The sequence below is a fragment of the Wolffia australiana genome, chromosome 13 (genome assembly GCF_029677425.1).
Source record: "Wolffia australiana isolate 7733 chromosome 13, ASM2967742v1".
NCBI lineage: Eukaryota > Viridiplantae > Streptophyta > Magnoliopsida > Alismatales > Araceae > Wolffia > Wolffia australiana.
Genome location: NC_135847.1, coordinates 7,853,807 through 7,863,951, shown reverse-complemented (window position 1 = coordinate 7,863,951; position 10,145 = coordinate 7,853,807). Strand labels below are relative to the sequence as shown.

At 37.3% G+C, this 10,145-nt stretch overlaps 1 pseudogene; it reads left to right on the top strand.

Moving 5' to 3' along the window:
- Window positions 1–227: 227 nt before the first annotated feature.
- On the top strand, window positions 228–324 carry LOC144711566 (small nucleolar RNA R71; annotated as a pseudogene).
- Window positions 325–10,145: the final 9,821 nt, after the last annotated feature.

Sequence of the window (10,145 nt, the reverse complement as noted above, 5' to 3'; positions counted from 1 at the left end):
GTTCAACTGCTTTGACGTCAATGATTCCTCCACGCTTGGGACCTGCACTTCGGTTAGTGTCGGAAAAACTTTGACGGTATGTCCAATCTTCTACTAATTTTTCCATCAATTTCATGGATTCATCTGCATGGGTATCAAGGAACATTCTTCCACTAGATATATCCACTAGATGCCTTTCCTGATCATTCAATCCACCATAAAAAATTTCAACCAATTCATGAGATGGTATGCCATGATGTGGGCACTTCCTAGTGAGTGACATGAATCTCTCCCATGCTTCTCCTAGAGTGTCAGTTCCTTGACAAAAATCTCTTATATGTTTCTTAATTGAAGATGTCTTTCCATAAGAAAAGAATCTCTTTAAAAAGCAAGCTTGCATTTCACTCCAAGATTGAAATTCTTGACCTACCCCTTTAAACTAATCTTTTGCCCTATCTTTCAAAGCAAACTGAAATAACCTTAGTTTGAGAATTTCCTGAGGAACACCTGCATAACTATAAGCAGAACAAATCTGGTTATACTCTTCCAAAAACTCATAAGGCTCCTCATTAAATCTTCCATAAAATGTAGGCAATTGATTAATCATATTCGGGTCAATTCTAAAATTAACATTTTCTGGTAAAGGAGCAGATATTTTAGTGTAGGTTTCACTCTCTATAGGGTCAGAAAATTCTCTCAACCTCATTCTTCTAACACCCTGTTCAACCCCAAAATTTTGATTATTCTCCATTAAGTCACAAAAATGCTGATTTTCACCTTCGGAGCTTTCAAAAATACAATCAAAACTAGGAGTTCTACTACCTGTTTCAAGATTCACGAGATGAGGTTTTAAAGATCTCCTACCGAACATGCAATGTTAAACACATCAATATAAAAAATAATCAATTTTGATGAACAAGAAAAATTAATTATGCAATGATGAACTTTTTTTTTCAATTTCACTATTTCATCAAAATTCACAAAATAATTGCAAAATTCAGCTCAATCCAAGACTTAAATATAAAAAATAAAGAGTAATGAATCCACACAGAAGAATTTAAAAATTCAAACCGTGCGTCCCCGGCAACAGCGCCAATTGATAAGCCGAAAAATCACGTAAAATTACGTGGTCGTTGCGCTTTTTAGACTTATGCAATAAATTTATAATTCCCTTAATTACTAAATAAGAATATAGAGCAAGCAAGGGGTCGATCCACAAGGAGGCAAAAATTCAGAATTTTCAAAAAAATTTTATGAATCAAGTCAAGTAATTTTGAATTTTGCAATATTTAATTCAATTAATATTAAATAATATTCTTAAAATAATCAAAATTAAGTAAAACTTAATTTTGATTTCGGTCAGATAATTCCAGATAAGAATATTATTATTATTTTAAGCTCATAAAAATATAAATTATTAATTTCCCAATTTAATAAAATTTATAATAATTTTCAGAATGAAAATTGGGAAATTAATAATCAAGAAAGTGATTTTTGAATTGGAGTTCAAAATGGATGAATTTTCGGTTCAAATTTTATTTTTGGGTTTTTATATATTAAATTAAATTCCTAAACAATAAAAACCGAAATCTAGAGAGAGAAACAAATCAAATTAACCTAGAGAGAGAAAGTGAAGAAATTGGGGAAAGCCCCAATTTCGACCCTAAATTAAAAATGTAATGAAGCAGAAATGTCCTAAAATGATTAAGAATTAATTATCAAAAGTCAGATCTCGAATCCAAATCAAAAAGAAGTGCTGATGCATTCAAAACATGAATCTAGGGCATGTACATTTCGCCCATGCCAAGGCGTTTTCGAATCGTTCTAGAAGATGATCAAATACAATTCAGAAACTTACAAATTTGATAAAGAGATCCAGATCTGACGACTTCCAGAATGCCTCCTGTGTCCTTCCTGGCCAATTGCTTGGGGAGAGCCTCCAAAAAGTGATTTTTGCCCTTTTCCAGACCTCCATTTAAAGATCCAACCGTCTGGATTGTAGAGGGGGAAAAGACGAACCTACCCTCAAAATTTCAGACCAATCGGACATGTAGATCTCAAGATATCAAGGTTTTAGTGAGATCAAATGTGGGCCGTTGGATTTATTTATCTCTCCTCCAATAAGCTTGGAAATGGCGCGTTTTGATTGGCTAGCATGATTATTTCTCATTTTCCGCTTTCTCAGATCACGCCCTGACACGTTGTTGTGCGCGTCGTCCGCCCGCAATCATTGGCAAGTGATTTCGTCATTTGAACGGCTAGGAATTCTCCACGTCACCCTGAAATAATAAAAACAAAAGAAAAGGACAAAAGGTCTTTTTTAAAAAAAATATATATATATTTTTTTATTCTCTTAGCCGTAATCTTTGACCATTCTTCTCTCTTTTATTTTAAATCATAAGCCGCTATTCTTCTCTCTCTTCTCTCTTTAAATATTTTAAATCATAGCCACTTATGTTGACTATTCTTCTCTCTCTCTTGTCTCTTTTATATATTTTAAATCATAGCCGCTTATGTTGACTATTCTTCTCTCTCTCTTCTCTCTATTTATTATATAATAATAACCACTCATTCTCTCTCTCTCTTTATTCTTATTTAAATAAATATATCCATTTATTCGCCCGGGCGAATGACGTGGATACTCCTTAGTAAATATTTAAATATATTATAAATGCCAAATAAATAATATATGTGTTATTTAAATATGTAAAAATCATTTCTTGGCTATATAATGGTCAAAAAATTATATAAAAATATGGAAAATTCCAGAAAAATCATGGAAACACTTACCAACCTTTAGCCAAGTATTTAAAACCCTGTAAAAAATATTTCTTCACTGAAATGAAGTTAAATTCCATAAAAAATGATAAAAAATCAGAATTAATAATAAAATGAAAGGTTAAATGATCTATCTTTATTTTAATATGATAACATGGAAATATAGTCATTAAAACACATAAATATAATATAAAATTCATTAATTAATCATGTTAATTTGCAAGTTATCAAGGGGAAATCCAGTCTATAAGGATCTTCCCCTCCACCCATTGAGGGATTTTAGAACTGCCTTCATTTTTCTTATTTTTCTTTATTTTGTCGCTTTTAAGGGTCCATCCATGTTCCCCTACAAGAAGAGAAATGATGGATGCCCTAAGACACCCTTTTGCATTTTGAAAATTTGAAGTTCACGAAGGAAGAGGGTCACGATCCAAGAGGAGAAGGGAAGAGGAGAGAAGAGGAAGAAGAGGGGAAGGGGACATAAGAGAGGAGCCTGTGCCGCCAGCCACGGCCGCCCAAGTTTCATGCGCGCTATGCCGCCCGTGCGCATGTGTCTCGCTGGGAGCTGCCCGCTGCTACCATTTTCGTCTCCTCACGCGTCATAGCCACAGCCTGCGAGTGACATTGGCCCCACCCACCACGACCATCCTATTTGCCACCCGGTGATGCCGCCACCCACGAACGAACCTGTTGTGCAGCTTGTCGTCTCCACTCATGTGTCCGTGTGCCGACGCTGCTTCCCGAGTGCGAACCGGCGTGACAATTGCTGCCGCCACTCGTGTCTCCATGCACCGACGCCGCTGTCCGCGCATGACATCCCGACATGAACAGCCGCCACCGCGAGCCCGCTCACACGCCGACACTGTCGTCCGCACCCGACGCCGCGGGACCAGGACTGCCATTATGCCGCCACACCGTCCCTCGCACGCCAATGCTGTCGCTGCGCGCCTGACGCTGAGGAGCTGCCAACCGACGCCGCCCGCCCATTGGTGTGCCAACGCCGCCTGCCTACGCGCGACCGTCACTACCTCACTGCACCGTTGCCGCGTTGTCGCTCGCACGCCTACCACGCCATTGCATCTGGGGGCATTCTCCTCGGCTGTCGCTGGTCCGGATTGGCGTCCGCCTCACACTCGGTGTCGTCACCCACGTTGCACGACCGACTGAGCCGTTCCTCACTGCTAGCCGACCTTCATCCGCACCTCAGCTCCATCATCTCAAACGTCGCCGCACCAGGCCGAATGCACGAAGCCAAGACATCTGACAACGGACGTTGAAGCGGTACGGTTGCTCTGTCACTGTCTCTTATTTTCTTCAGTGCATTTTGTATTTGCCTCCACCACGCTCGGGTTAGACATAGGTGAGCGGGACAGGACGAGTGAAAACTCACGAATCTCGAGTGCCTTACCTGTTTGCTATGAGTCGGGCTTGGACGTCCAGTGTTGGAAAAATCAGGCGGGGAAACAACCCATTGTGCGTCGTATCATCCTCGACCCCCTCGGACGAGGCTCAAGAGGTCTAACCACCCACCACCGGGTGACTCTGTCGGTTTCCTGAGAGTCGGACTCCACTGTTAGTCGGCGCTTGCACGTACCACAAGTAGATGCATTTCGCATTACATCGTAGTTCCTAGCCGTTAGGATTCACCGTCAAACGACGCCCCCAGCCATAGTCTGAAACTGTCTGTTTCATCGGCACTGAGCCATCGCTCTCGGTGATGACCGGACAACATCCCGACAATGTCTGGCATCACTTTGCATGTAAATATCTCCTGGATGGCAAGCACCAAGTCCGTGCCCACAATATCCCAACATATGATATTGAATTCTACTAGAAATCGATCCGGTCCCAGAGCCTTATTCGTTCCCAAGGAAAAGACTACCTCCCTGATCTCTGCTCGCGTATTAATGTGTTTTCGTGGTTGGTCACTAAGGGGGGGATAGAGGTGAGTAGGTCCTCACTCATGTCACTCGGATGTGAGGCAAGGAGCGAGCTATAATATTCAACGCCAGCAGTCACTAGCTGGGCGAGGTCCTGACTATACATCCCTAACAAGGTCGTGCAATGAGGACATGCTCTATGGTGAATCAAAGCGTGAAAGAAACGTGTGTTTCTATCACCTTCTTGCAGCCATTGGATATGGAATTTTGGGAGGTAGAAAATCTCATGTCGTCGCATCCTCAATCTTCTCACATAGCCTAAGTTGTCGCTCCCTCGCCTTGTCTGTCCGACCATCCTATAGTTGTCTCTCAATAGCAGCTAGCTCCATTTTATGTGCTTCAACTAGGGTGTGAACGTCGCTAAATACATGTCGATTCCACCATTTTAGGTTAAGGTTTTGCAATCTAACTGAAATTCTCCATAGGTGATGCTGAGATCGTTCCATGCCACTTGATGTGCACAAAACTATGAAAGTGTTTATGCTCCAACAACATAGCTTGGAATCAGAATGGAGGACGTCAGACTCGAGTGTTTGAATCCTAGAGAATGAGGATTGGTGATTGGTCCAAGTAATGTCTCGGTAAGAGCTTAATCGTGATAGTGCAGTACCATTAGTAAAGCAGCGATTGAGTCAGTCGTACAAACGTGCTGCATTACATTATTTTAATACATGGCAATGACAAGAATTCATATGTATTAATTTATTGACCTTGAAGACAAGTGGATTTAGAAAAAATATGGTGGAAGAATAAATAATATTTAAATAGAAGTCACATATACTCAAATAATCTGGAAATTATTATGATACATTTTATGCAGTCTTATTTCTACGCGGTAGGTTAGCTTCTTAAACTCATACCAAGTTCTTCAAAATATCATATATGGATAATGCTACCATAAAGAAAGGATGAAATGTGGAAATATTGGGATTGCTATATGGAAATTTAACCCAACTACCTCAATCATCAGGAATAGTTGAATTTGTGTTTCTTTCGAATCATGATAATTGAAGTTTTGAAACAAAATGCTGGGAATAAGTCAGAGATGGAAACCCAAGTAACTTAAAGGTGGGGAAAACAAAAAGCATGAAGGTTATATATGACATACCCACCTACATAGTAATGAACTAAACTCATCAACTACATACTTTGACTATTGGTCAACTCCATAAAAATTATTTGATGTCCATTCATACAAATATTTCTTAGTGATAATGCAAATGTTACTCATCAATAATAAAACCACAACAAGTTTGATGATATCAAGTATCATACACCACAACTCATCCCATCGTTTCTAAGTATCATCTGCAAATCGACTTTCTTTAACAATGTGAAAGATATGAAAAGAACTACTACTTTTCTCAAATTTCAACAAAAGCTTTCGATAAGGAAACAACAATTCCAAATTTATTCATGAGCTTCAAAAGAGAGTGTCTGGCCCCCAGATTGAGTGAAAATTCATATTTATTTTCTTAGTGATAACTCTTATTGATACTTCAGAAGTTGCTTGTTGATAATAAGAACACAATAATTTTGTTGGTAAAGTATCATACATTACAACTCTGTTCCATGGTTTCTAAACATCATTTGCTCAAGTATAAAAAGGAGTAAAGGAAAAAAATCAAAGATATAAAAATGATTTCTTCTTAAGTCAAGTTTCAACAAAAGTCATCGAAAAGGCAACAACAACCCCAATTTTTCTTTGTGAGTTTCCAAAGAGAGAGTCAAACATCCAGACTCAATGAATACCCACATTAGAATAAAAAACTTTGTAAACTTACCTCGACCATGTTTGACAATAAATCTGATGAGAGTAGGAGCGGTGATTGTGAGGAGAGCGAACTACAATAACGAGGACACGTGGGGAAGAGAAAGTGGGCCAGCTGCGGTGTACAAGACCGGGCGAAGGAATTGGAGGGTAGGAGGGCCAAACGGCAATCAGCATGCGTTAAAAAAATTATTAAACTTTTTTTTGTGAGGAACGATGGACGGGATGATTTTTAATCCCACGAGATGAGTCGGGCATCTCAAGTATTGAAAGATGCTTATGTCTACATCCGTTTGGGGTTTTTGTGGAATAAATCTTGACTATCAAATTCTTTATTAGTCTCATAATAATCATCTCTAGCAGGGGACGCGTTAACGAGGCATGTAGATGAATTATTGTAAAAGTGGGTCAGTATGATATGTGTCCAATGTGTCTCTCATGGACAGAATTGGCAAATGGCAATATTCTCAAAATTTTATTAAGGATGCCCTTTTCCTCTTTTTGCAGTATAGGCCCACACGCGTCTAATCGAGTTGATGAGTCATTGGCATTGGTGGAGATGTCTATATGATGATGTATAGTCAAACAGAATCAGGTCTATTTATCATATTAAATGTGCAATAACTTTGTGGCTAAAGATTTGATGCATAAATGTGCACGGATTTCAGCACGTTTCGAATCAATTAATCAACAGAATATTGGTTTGTATTTGTGTTTGTATATAGGATCTGTTATAATGGTGAGATTCAATAAATTAATATTGGCAGTTATAATTAAATATAACACCTAGACTAAGATGCAGTCCTAGCAATTGAAGGTGTTTCCTGTCTTGATTTCATTCTAGTCGTTTATCTTTGGTCCTGCCTTTTTAAAAGATATATTGAGACACTAATTCATAACGACTATAAGGGTATGTGTTTAATACTTACAAACTAATTATTGTAAAAAATCCTATTGGTCCATACAGTGCTGATTTGGCAGCTATGTACACAACAAGTTGATATATCGCTTAACATCCTCTGTCAATCACAACATTGTCTCGGGGATGTTGAGCTGTCCCATTAGCTTAATAAACCAAAATTTGGGGTGCATATGATCAATGCATTGGCTAACGGATCCTGAAAACATGGAAATCAATGTTGATTGTTCAGTCCTGACATGAAACACTATGCTTGGAGCTAAATATATCGCTCAAATTTTGTCAGGTCGTATGACCAGTGAGCTCTCAGTTATGACAATGATATACTTCAGTATTAACTATACCTAGATCAATTCTGAAGCACTGTTCGGTATTTCCTTGAAACATTCTTTGGTGCTTGATCTAACAACAGTTATTTGTCATTTAGAGCTACAGGAGATGAGATTCGTACCTATATACACCAGGATGGCTCCTATTGACTGTCTATCAATTATGTCTCATATCCAATCTAAATCAGGAAAACAACAAACACTTAAATATGAGCCTTTATGGATAGATAATATACATAGGATGCTGACTTTGAGATAGCAGAGTAAATGTTTCAGATCTAGATAGTCATTGTTGGTGGGCGAGTGCTGATGTTGACGCGTCTTATTCACAATTAGAGGCAACAAGTTATGCAGTAAATATGAGATAATTAAGACCAACCAACTGGTGCATGGTGTCTCATCGCCGAAGTAGTGATGTGGATAAGAGAGTTTGAAAGGGTTCGTAGTCAAGATGATGGTTTTCTAGTGTCCATATTTGAGGGATGAAAGAGAGAAGGAATATACTTTTTTATGGGACAAAATATAACCACAATCCTTTTTGACAAAACTGGTTTTAGTAAAAAAATGTGTAGGATTGAATAATTTAGTGAGAAATTTTGTTTGTTGTTGATGACGCAGACTTGTAATTTCATATATATTAAGATATACATCTCATGATATTAAAATTTGACGTGTGACGCAGACTTGTAATTTCATATATATTAAGATATACATCTCATGATATTAAAATTTGACATGTGGAACGCAGCTTCTATAACCCATATATATGTACATATAAAACTGTCGCTCAAGAAGACACATCTCAAATTGTGCATCAAGGTTTTCCGAGATTATGGTTCAAAATAATGGTTGCAAAGACAGCCATAAATTCTCAGCGATGAATACTCTGATCGTGTCTTAAATGTAACTTCATATAGAGGTTTATTTCTATGGACATAGTCTTCATTCCATATAAAGAAAACACACCAGTTGCAATGGCTTCCTTGCACAAATATTTGAAGCATGTATGATATATGGAACAAAGAAAGGGCATTTTCTACAATGTCTATTTTTCCTTTCTACTATTCCATTGTTTTCATGGTTGTAGGGAAATTCATTTATTTTTTCGATAAAAGTGTAGACATTAATCCTCTCGATCCCAGTCAAAATGTAGATACATTACTTTAGTGCTAAATTGATATTCAACTAGGTTTGAATATCCCTAAAGGTATATAGTCGGTCACTCTTACTTGTATGGCGATGAAGCAATGTAAATTTACTTAAGTTATTTATGAATATCATGTAACTATAATTACTTTAGTGTAAAATAATAGGAGAGGAAATATAAATCTGAGTGAACTGTTTTCAAATATTTGTCGTATGAGTCAGAAGTGTAACAAAAATAAGGTTTTTTAATATTCAAATGTACCGTAAGAATCATATATGAATTCAATATTAAGATGCGTAGCAGGTACCAAAATCATATGGTAACCTATGATATGTTCTGAAGTTGCAAATGTCTAAGTCTGGAATGCCAGGTCCTAGATGACGCATTTTGTCCAAGAAATGTGGCCTTTCTTAAAAAGTGTGTCTCCAAATAGTAGAGGCTATCTTTAAATAATCCTTAAAGGCAGGTCTGATGTGTTGTTTTGTTATTCATAAGGAAATAAGAGTTTTGGAATTAAAAAACCACAGTTTTATCCATGCATAGTTTCTGAATAATGTAATAAGTAATGATTAATCTGAGAAAAGTGTAACATGCCTTTCAAATAAAGAGTGATATTGGATTCAGAAATTATTGGATAGCAGATAAATATGATTTTTCGAAGCTGTACCAATACTAATTTGTTGATGATGACATTCATTACAATCATGTTATCATGGTACCAGCTTGCGTTTTGATCAGAAGTTTATCTGTTGTCACGGTACCAGATAAAATTATCTAAGGCGTTTCCAGTGTAGACTTGATATGTTGACATATTGGATGCCCTATTGGAATTCAGTTATTCAGAATTATAAAGGTTTTCTTCCAAATTAGGATATTCTTTGGTGTTATGTCGAAAATTTTATTTGGCCTTATATCCAAATTATAATACTTGAATTCTAAGCATGAACTTTATTTTTGAGAGGCATGGCCATGTGACTTTGCTTTATTTAATAAGGAATAATAGATAATAAAATAGTTTGATAGAGGAATTAAAATACTGATTGATCTCTTGTCAACCATTTATTAAACACTAAATACATGGAAGACCATTTTTTATAAGTTTCATAAATTGTGGAAGAAAGCAAGAATTGCTTTCTTCCACAACTGATGGTTGTCATTAATGAGTTGCTTGCGATCAATAATAATAAATGTTTCTATAATTTTTAATCTCCAAGATAAACCCTTGAGTCACCCAGACCAAAATGGCATCAAAGGTTCATCTTGTCTCCTCTTTCACTTTGTG